The sequence below is a fragment of the Coregonus lavaretus genome (assembly GCF_964263955.1).
Source record: "Coregonus lavaretus genome assembly, chromosome: 8".
Classification (NCBI taxonomy): Eukaryota; Metazoa; Chordata; class Actinopteri; order Salmoniformes; family Salmonidae; genus Coregonus; species Coregonus lavaretus.
Window position 1 is genome coordinate 21,024,295 of NC_139995.1, and position 11,199 is coordinate 21,035,493.

Genomic DNA, 11,199 nt, shown 5'->3' on the forward strand with positions numbered 1-11,199 from the left:
CTGTTTGAGGTTGTGGACAGGTGTCTTTTATACTGATAACAAGTTCAAACAGGTGCCATTAATACAGGTAACGAGTGGAGGATAGAGGAGCCTCTTAACGAAGAAGTTACAGGTCTGTGAGAGCCAGAAATCTTGCTTGTTTGTAGGTGACCAAATACTTATTTTCCACCATAATTTGCAAATAAATTCATTAAAAATCCTACAATGTGATCTTCTGGATTTTTTTTTCTCATTTTGTCTGTCATAGTTGACGTGTACCTATGATGAAAATTACAGGCCTCTCTCATCTTTGAGTTAATGCGGAACAGAGCCAGACCAAAGCTACTAGCTACGCCCTGGACCAGAGCTGGACAAGAGCTAGTGTGGACCAGACCTACTAGCTACGCCCTGGACCAGAGCTGGACAAGAGCTAGTGCGAACCAGAGCTACTAGCTATGCCCTGGACCAGAGCTGGACAAGAGCTAGTGCTGACCAGCGCTAGTGCGGACCAGAGCTACTAGCTACGCCCTGGACCAGAGCTGGACGAGAGCTATTGAGGACCAGAGCTAGTGTGGACCAGAGCTACTAGCTACGCCCTGGACCAGAGCTGGACAAGAGCTAGTGCGGACCAGAGCTACTAGCTACGCCCTGGAACAGAGCTAGTTAGTGCTGACCAGAGCTAGTGCGGACCAGAGCTAGCTAGTTACTAGTTACGCCCTGGACCAGAGCTAGTTAGTGCGGACCAGAGATAGACCAATGCTACTAGCTACGCCCTGGACCAGAGCTAGACCAAAGCTAGTGCAGACTAGAGTTAGCGCGGACCAGGTTTACTCAGTTACTAGCTACGCCCTGGACCAGAGCTAGTTAGTGCGGACCACCAGAGCTAGCTAGCTACTAGCTACACCCTGGACCAGAGCTGGACCAGAGCTAATAAGGACCTGAGCTAGACCACAGCAAGGGCAGAACAGAGATAGCTAGCTACTAGGTATGCCCTGGACCAGAGCTAGTTAGTGCGGACCAGAACTAGACCAATGCTAGTGCGGACCAGAGCTATAGCTAGTATGAATGGTCCCAACAGGAATCAAATTCCACCATCCAAATTGTACCACTGTAGCAAATGGAGGTTCTATGCAAATGTAAAATGGATACACTTAAAAAAGTATAAATAGTATCAACAATATTTTGACAAGCAATGTCAACTGAGTCAGTCTGCACCTTTCAATGCATTGCTTGTCTTGAAGTATTTATGGTTGTGAAATAGTAGTAGTAGTGGTAGCGGTATTGACAGCTATTGTAACAACCCAAAGTAGTGAAAATATGTTTTGAAGCAATCTATGTCGAGTCAGTCTACACATTTCAACTTTGGGTTGATGTTTGCAGCAGAAACGGTTCAAGAGCAGTGGGGAATCCAAATACTTCCCACTGAAGCCTATGGAGCTTTTATACAAATGTAAATGGTTATAGTTCAAAATGGTATCAAAAAGCTGTGTACAAGCAGACTATTCCAGACCGGTCTCCACGTTTTAGAGTTTAAATGGTGTTTCTAGCTTAAACGGTTGAAGGCCAGTAGCGACCCACATTTTTCCTATTTAAGTCTATGGCCCCTGAAATGCTTTGGGATTTATGCAAATATGTTTGTAGTGTGAAAAGTATAAGTAGTATCGAAAAGTTATTTTCAAACACACTGACCAGTTGCCTGATGACAAACTGAATTATTCCGCTGCTCTATCGTTCACTACATACTTCAATTATCTTAGATTAATTCAGACTATTTTGAGGAAGTGAAACTGGCTTTGTTCCTATAGACCCCTTTCTGTGTTTGCAAACATTGCCGCACGGGGGCGAAGCGCGCAAGTTGGTGGCATAACACAGGGAGTTCTTATAGAAAAAAGCCTGTATTTACATGTTGCTTATAAGTGCATTTCACATTACTTTTGGATTATAATTGGTTTTTAAGGCTGGCATGAATGTCCTGCTTAATATAATGTTTGTGTCATCATCGCAAATCAACTGCATTATTCTTTTAAAAAACACTTACATTTCATCCAGTAAAATGGCTATTTGGCTAGATTTTGCTACAGCCTATATGAGTGTTAGCATTCTAGCTAACAACTGATGCATCCAAAATAGTTATTTTGCAAAGAACCAAATATATTCTTAGCGACTGTTCAAGCAAGAATCAAAACGTAATTGTAAGCATATGAGAACCCCAAAAAGTTATTTTGTTTAGAAGTAATAAAAACGTAAATCTAGTCTATGTTGAATGGGCGCAGATGGCGATGGCTTTCTTACTGCAGCCAAGAGTCGTGCGCATCAGTGCATGATTTCAGTGTGCCGTGTATTGGAAAGGGGTTATTGGTGTGACGTCTCCTGGGGGGACAAACATCAGTAACTGTCACATTAAACCACACCTCCATGACTGAAATCTCTTTTTTCTTAATGAGCAACAGAAAAACACATGCGGAATCGGTGCGTTTAGTCGCTTTTTAATGATGACTGCACAGGTCACAAAGATTACAACCTCAGTTCTAACTGAACCTTCCAACACCTCTATTTATTTAGGGCAGAGAAACAGGCACTGAAAGGGAACTGAAAAAGTGACTTCAAGTCCAAGGCAACTTTACATTTTGAGTTTATCATTATCTAGTTCTCTAAGATAATTCAGAGAAAACACGTAATTTCCATCTGTAATCAACTCCTAATATGCATCGTGGGAAGAAGACAGAATGACATAGCCTATCTGGAAATTGTTTCATAATCTGGAAGATGTTTTCTGTCTTCTCTGTGTATCTCTAAGCTGCCCTGGGGTAGGTCTTTTATGACTAACCTGGGAGATTACTCCCTTTGAATCACATAACGCGTACCCAGAATGCATAAGGGCACCGCCCCTGCTCTGCTCTATGGATCCCCCTTTTGAAGTGCTCAAATCCCCGGCAGCGGGTAAAGGGTTAAAGTCGGCGCTGACCTCACCCTCACCTCTCCAAACTATCATCAGAGAGACGTCAGAGACCCTCATCCACAACATCAGGCCCAGAATGGCTAAGTATGGCCGCTTGGGGAAAAAACTGTGAAGCTGATACAACAGAGTTGACTATGAGCCAAGAAGAAAATATGGGGTGAAAAATACACACCAACTGCAAGGTCCTTTGTAGCTCAGTTGATAGAACATGCCACTTGTAACACCAGGGTAGTGGGTTAGATTCCTGGGACCACCAATATGTAAAATGTTTGCACGCATAACTGTAAGTTGCTTTACATAAAAGTGTCTGCTAAATTGAATTATTTTATGGCTATTCAACTTGTGTGCATATGATGTTTGATATGCCGGGAAACGTCTTATTCTCTTTTGACTGAACAAAAAGGCAACAGAAAATACTTAGTGTTTCACAATACAGTGAGAACAGCAATTTAATAAATTTGCAAAACTTGACATGACATCTATCCAAAAGCCATGAATAGTAAGGACCAGTATTAGCAGGATGACGGCGGTGGTGGCAGGAGGCAGGAGAAGACAGGAGAACCTGCTAAAGTGAACAGCCAGCCTTAGAGGGACGGACTCTTTAGCTACGAGCGATTAGTACTAGACCAACAGGGGACATTGTGTCTCTCCTAAGGAGTCTTTGGCCTCGCTGGGAAAACAGCTAAGTCAATAGCCAGTAATGAGATCTTATTTACCCAGCTGGTGGGGAAATGTTAAGACGCTCGGGGACCCAAAGTCACCCAACTGGGCCCGAGGCCCACAGCCAAAACCACATTCTAACCCTGCGCATATTTGTCAGTGAAATTTTCTGTCAATTATGTAAACAAGCATGCTGTATTGTTATTTTGGACTGTGACGCAAAGAGAGAGAGAGAGAGAGAGAGAGGGGAGGGGGGGGCGGGTTAGGAGAGAAAGAAAGAAATCAAGGAAAAAGAAGATGGGAGACATACTATTTCTCCCAGGAAGGCTGCGAGCATGTGACTTATTGACAGGTGCCTTGTACGGGCCTGAGAGGGCTCCGTGAGCTCCGAGCAGGGACTTGAAGCTTTCATAAGTGACAAAGAACGCAGCAGCTGAAACCAAGCAGAACCATCAGAGTTTAGGAACCATTAGTCAACCTGCATACAGCAATTAATGACACTGACAACGAGGGGGGAGAGAGAGAGAGAGCGAGAGAGAGAGAGGGAGAGAGAGAGAGAGAGGGGGCGAGAGAGCGGGGGAGAGGGAGAGAGAGACAGGATGGGTAGAGAGAGAGGGCATTGGAAGGAGGGGAGAATGAGAAACAGTGAAGGAAAAGGGTGAGTAGGGTAGGGCTGGGAATTGCCAAGGACCTCATGATATTATCGCAATACTTATGTGCCAATTCTATATATATTGCGCTTCTCACAATTCTATAAGTACAATTCTATGCGATTCCATACTGTGATTTTATTGCAATTCGATGTTCTAAACATATTGCTGCTGCAGAGGGACAAGAGAGAGCCCTGAGAAAACGAGTTTTGATCAGTCATGGAAATAAAAGTGCTAAAAACAAATTGCCTCCCTATTTAAGGAGGAGATGGAGAACAAGCTATGGAAATACTGGAATTTCGCTGCAGGCATATCAAACTAGTGCAAAAATAATATTGTTATTGTCAAAACGATAGTGAGTGAGTGGGTAGAGTGGGTAGAATGAGAGAAAAGTGCTTACTTCATTAAGGCAGCAGTGTAAAAATCACAATCCATTTTGAATGGAGAATGCAAGTCTCATTGTAGCCGTTTACACTCGTACCCATATTACACAGGTTGTCATTTCCACTCTGAGAGGAAGCCCAGTGGCCGGCAGTGGGAGAAGGTGGAGCGAGATGTTTTTGGCTGACATTCTGCTAATGTTCTCATCGATTAAACATTTGATCTCAATACAGTTTTATGTTCCCAAAACTATAATATTTTAAGAACAGAGTGGACTCAGTTTTGTAGACTTTACCATTTGCCAAAGTTTCAAAATGTTTTGTTTTTTAGAAGGAGTGCACTGACATTTTCAACCTCTTCCTGACCCAGTCTGTAATACCTACATGTTTCAAGCAGTCCACCATAGTCCCTGTGCCCAAGAACGTGAAGGTAACCCATCTAAATGACTATCGCCCGTAGCACTCACATTTGTAGCCATGAAATCCTTTGAAAGGCTGGTCATGGCTCACATCAACACCATCATCCTAGACACACTGGACCCACTCCAATTCACATACCGCCCCAACAGATCCACAGAGGACGCAATCTCTTTTGCAGTCCACACTGCCCTCTCCCACCTGGACAACAGGAACATCTATGTGAGACTGCTGTTCATTGATTACAGCTCAGTGTTCAATACCATAGTGCCCTCCAATCTCATCACTAAGTTCAGGACCCTGGGACCGAACACCTCCCTCTGCAACTGGATCTTGGACTTCCTGTCGGGCTGCTCCCTGAACAGCTTCTACCCCCAAGCCATGAGACTGCTAAATAGTTATTTAAATAGTTAACCAGATAGACCTTTTTTGCACCAACTCTTTTGACTCATCACATACGCTGCTGCTACTGTTTATTATATATCCTGTTGCCTAATCACTTTATCCCTAGTTACAGTATATGTATATATTGTATCTCCCTCAATTACCTTGTACCCAAGCACATCGATTCAGTACTGGTACCCATTGTATATAGCCAAGTTATCGTTACTCATTGTGTATTTATTACTCGTGTTATTACTTTTCTATTATTTCTCCATTTCTAGACGGTCTAACTGGTGTCTCCAAGTGGCCACACACCTCTCCAAAGTGTGCACAGTTCCTAAGTAATTTCAATGCACTTTTATGACTGATGGAAAAATAATACAAAATAATATTGCAACATAAGACAAAAACATTTACAAGGGTTAGACCTCTCACTCAAACCCTTATAATTGTTTTTGTCTGATGTTGCAATAGTTTTATCATGTTACTGAATGTATCCAGAGTATTTTCAGATCGTTATCAACAAATGCGGCAAAAAGAACAGTAAATGTAAAATGCACATAAAATCAACAGTGTAAATGTTTGGATTCAATCTAGTGTCAGGTGAATTGTTGTGTCCTCACCTTTAGTCTAATAATTTTCCCATAATCTCCAACCTGTTCCCCTTTAATTGCTACCATGGTCATGCATGTGGGTCTTTCTATAAATAATGGTGCCAATGGGATCAACATTTCAAAATGGTTTGAAACCAAAATATAAAAGGATTTTCATGCTGTTCCACATGTGGACTTAGAGGAATAAAAGTGAATATATGCAAATTGTCCCATAACTCCACCTATGCAACAACATAGGCATAGGACTGTACATCCTTTAAGCAGGGTTCATAAAGCCATTAGCAAATCAAATTCAAGGACTTTCAGGGACTTCTTCAAGCACTTCATTGTAATTTTAAAGGACCTCAATATTGTACAATTGTATAATACTTTAAGAATAATGAATTTTTTTAGGCCTTGACAATGCCTTAATATTCAAATAATTTCTTACATTCTAAAATATGTGAGAAAAAGTTGGACATTGCCTGACTAAATAGTTTGGATACACGCATGCCGATTTTTCTGTAGCCTATGTGGCCGACACAGGGACACGTAATAAAACCATGAATAGCTGTAGCATTAATCTCACCACTGCTGTTTTTATAATGAGAAAGTTACCAAAAAACAGGTAGCAGGTGCAGTCGGTGAGTTTAATAACAACAAACATAGAGTGGATACAGGAACAAGAGTAGCGTCTGAACATAACACAGAAACAATACTGCCTGATGGGTGACAACAACGAAATGCTAGATAAAGGGGGAGTAATCAGGGAAGTGATGAAGTCCAGGTGTGCGCAATGAAGGTTGCCAGGTGTGCATAATGATGGGTTGCCAGATCATATTGTGAATTAGCCCACTAGGCTATGTAATTTGTTGTCAGAATAATTAATAGGAATAGTGTTGGGTGTTGCGCAAGAGTTTATCCTACACAATTGCGCACAGTAGACTCTGTGTCCAATCCGAGGCACAAAAACATATGAAAACATGAACTCATTACTTTAATGATTTCTCTGTTAAATCTAACGAGACCCTGCTGTAAATCAAGCAGACAACAACAGATGATCAACAACAATTCGCTAGGGATATTAGATCCAAAGTGGATCCTGGCACAACTGTCTTCACGAGCGTAACAAATGAGACACCAAAATATTCTTGACATTCCTTGCGAATGCTTTTTTATTCCAGCACTTGGGCTGTTGTTGCATGGCATGCGCTATCACAACAGCTGCTCGTCACTTGACTGTCATTCAGAAAATTCCTTCCTGGATCCGATGATGATGTGTGAAAATATCATGGCATAACCTATCTGCTGGACACCAAATGCGCATCCATAAGTATTATGCATAATTATTGAAGTGTTACAGGATGGGGTCGCAGTTCCGGAGCGACCCACTAGGTGTCATCCTCCGACAACCTTAGGCACCTCCTCACTCACAGTCTGGACTAATCATCATCCTATTGGTGTCACCTGTGTCTACCTGTTCACCTGTGTATTTATGCCCTCACTTCCCTGTGTTCCATTGCTCAGTTTTCTCTGCTAGTTTCTCTATGCTCAGCAGTACTAATCAGTGTCTGATCAGAGAAGTATGTACAGATACTCGAGAAGTGTTCTCCCTGTTTCTTTATTATTTCAGTCATAGTTACTATTTCGTATTTTCGCTGTCAGCCTGTTTTTGGAGACTTATTTGCTCCACCTTTCTTTTATTGTGTTAAGTCCGTTGTTTTGTATCCTGGCTTCGGGACCATCAGTAAAGATCATTGTTTCACCATCTCTGCCTACTGCCTACTGTCTATCCTGCACCGCACCTGGGTCACACCTCACACCAACCCTTACATTGAAGAATCATGTTAATGTCAGTATCGATTTAGGTTTTAAGTATCAAAGTAAGGTGACTCTTTCGGTTAGAAGCATTCGATTTTACAATCACATACATAATTTCGGATTTGTGTGCCCATGAAAACTGTTTTTACCCCGTAACATAAGGACTGTCCAACAGCTGTTATGTATGATATAATGTGATACCATTATATAGCATTTATCCAAGGCACTACTTTATGTTACTGTGGAACCTAGAGCATTGATACTAATTGAGTACTGCGCCTGCACATGAATGTTCTTTGTTTGAACTTTAGTTTGAACGATAAAGTAATGTAAACATTCTCTGTTTCATTATTACTGTTTGTGTAGTAGTAAGAACCCAACAACAGCTAGATCCAGGATTCTTACAGTGTTCAAGTTCAATGTCTAATTTAACTGATTTAATGCTTAATGTATGATCTAATGACAACTTACACTGCCATAAATGCAAGGACAGAAAAGTAATGTTTTATGTCACACGATTTTGGACAAATCCATCAACACACCAACCATGATAAAGGGTTAAACAGGTTTTACATCTACTCATGAATTGTATTGAATACAGCTATGATCCCCCTTATACTGTATCTTCATGTAAAGACATCAAAAAAATTGGCAATGACTTATCAACAGCTGTAACAAGTTGTCCAGTGTAGGAAATCCTCACTGGAACCCTAGTTTAGAGAAAGATCCATATTTTATTATATTTATTAATTTACACATATTATATGCTTTCCATATTTATTTTGTAAGAAACATTTCCATTTCCATTTGTCCAGTGAGCTCAGAGACACCTCTCCCAGTCTGTCTGGGCAGGGTAACAGGAAAAGGTTGAAGGGGAAGGTATTGGTGGAGAGTTTATAGGCAAACCAGAAGCCTGGGGTTAAGGGACAGTGCTCTCCAACTCCATTACACAATCGAGTCCTTCCACAATGAAAGAATCCCGTTCATAATTTCCATTGGGCGTGTCCACATTGACACATTATGGGGTTCCGATAAAATACATGACTCAACAACTTTGTGTGTGTGGTGTATTCATGGGTGTTTTTCTCCATAGGTCCCTGTTCGGGTGCCAGTTCTGTAGTGGTGTTGTTAGAGAGGGGTAAAGATAAAGATTTTTGTTCGGGCGCCAGGCAGGTATTTTCACTGCAGAGAGTAGGAGAGAGAGTACCACTACCAGACACACATCAGCAGAAGAGACTGCCTCGAGTGTAGCCTGTTGCCAGATAGCCAGTGGAGAGAATGTATACGACACACAATGTAAACACAAGTCACAGCACAGGGGTAAACCAACCAATATTTCTCATACAATAATAATGATTAGAGCAACTCAGTGGCAACTTCATAGAGGCAACAGACAATAAGAACACAGTTATCATTAGATGATTTGCAAATATCTGTATTCCTTCACAGAGTGAAGAGTGAGTTGGGTACATTCATGTGTGCGTGTGTGTAGTCCAAAACAAAAAAAAAGGCATTTAAATGTCCCAAAGCCAATACACAATAAATCAATCAATTCAGTTCCAAAAGATAATGAAAAAAATAATAAGCAATATGTGACTGACCACTTCTTTTCGGTCTTATGTTACAAAATTTGAAATGGTGTTTTCTACATTGGATAAAAGTACTGACTCAGAGCTTCAAAATTGTATACAATGCACTGCAGTTGTGGAACAACTAGAAAGTAATGCTGCTTTGAAAGTTGATAAACGTGTAACCCCACTTTTGAGAAAATGGCCCTTGAATGTTTTTGTATACCTACTAGAGAGCTTTTCTTTGTTCACACCTATTCAGCATCGTTCACACCCTCTTAAGCCTTAGCCCCACCCATCTCTTTAGGGATTCACATGTGAGGCCATGTGCCATGTGCTAAACAGAGTGATTGTGGCTGAGCTTTCGGTCCGTTGACCTTCATAAAAGTGGTGAAAGTAGTAGCCACAATAAGGAAAAACTCCAGGTAAAATGCACTTTATCTAGTCCTTGGCTTATATCCTAATCTGACTTTGGTGCAGGTCATGTTGTTCTTCACATTACTGTCTCTGGTAAACACACACTATATCAAATCAAAGTTTATTTGTCACATGCACATGATACAGAAGCTTTGAATGGTACAGTGAAAAGGTTACTTGCATATTTGCATAGTAGTAAGTAAGTAGCCTTGCACGAGCTTGTGCGAGCCGGAATGGCTCATAGGGCAGGAGCCTATCTCCTGTTTCTGTAGCGTGATGCAGCTTGATATACAAATACACCCCCTTGACAGGACACTAGTCTATCGCAGGGCATTACCCCCAATCTATCTCCGTAATGCTGAGTGCCAAGCAGAAATGCATCAGGTCCCATTTTTACAGTCTTAAAAACATGTTATAATCACTATTGTCTAGACATGTACACATGTTCATGAAATAAATAGATGGCCGTAATCACCCCCAGACACACCTTGCTAACTTGATGGGTCATGTAAAAGAGAGGTTATAACCACCCCACAGCCACGTCTAGCGTGGATGGGTCTCTACAGAAGGTGTAAAAACGGTACAGTGCATAGTAACAATATCAAAAATAGAGAAAGTAAAGAAAGAACAAATAATATACAGTATGTACAATATCAATAACAATAGCAGTGATACTGGTGATACATTAGGTAGTTATATGCATACAATCAGGGGTAAAGTGGCTGAGCAGCAGCAATGTGTGTGTGTGAGGAGAGTCATGTAAATGTACATAGAGGCAGTGCAGATAGGGAATCTATATTCGGAGAGCCTGTTTCTGTCCTGCCCTTGCAGGGCATGTGATGTCCATGGCCTCTTTGTCGCAAAACTCCCTGATCTTCTCAAAAATATATGTTTGTCTAGTTGTCCAGTCCAGGTGGTGTTTGTACAGGCGGACCATCTTTGGGAGGAAGGACGTCAGCGTTGCGTAGCAGCTGAAACCTGGTCCCGACTGAGTCCAAATGCTCCTTGGCGACAACAACACCAGGCTCCAGAGCATAGTGGATGACTGCAAAGCTGCCTTTGCTGAATGACATGCCTTCATGAATCAAGTAGTTGACTTGTTATGGTATTCCATCACAGCAGACACCAACACTTGCGAGGAGTTAAAAGGTAGATGGGACCTGGTTGCGTAGGGTCAGAAAGAAAGTGCACCTGCAAACAACAGGAAAGAACATAAGAGAAATTAAAATTAATTGTCACATCCCTGTCAGTCTGTATTTACACAGGTCAGTGCAAGACGGGTGCCTGCTTCCTATTTATAAAGGAGGAAATGTTGCTTAGCTGTTGAGCAAAATCAAAATCAAAGCTGTAATGCATCCTGATGTATTTGCT

The 11,199-nt window shown here is 41.5% G+C and overlaps 1 pseudogene across 1 annotated transcript in view; it reads right to left on the bottom strand.

Moving 5' to 3' along the window:
* Window positions 1-10,901, bottom strand: part of LOC311133964 (mitochondrial S-adenosylmethionine carrier protein-like) — an 86,058-nt pseudogene extending 75,157 nt beyond the window's left edge. Inside the window, exons 1-2 of the transcript in view lie at window positions 10,763-10,901; window positions 3,909-4,031 (exon numbers count right to left, since the gene is read on the bottom strand). The product of the transcript in view is annotated as a mitochondrial S-adenosylmethionine carrier protein-like (transcript). The remainder of the gene's footprint in view (window positions 1-3,908; window positions 4,032-10,762) is intronic.
* Window positions 10,902-11,199: the final 298 nt, after the last annotated feature.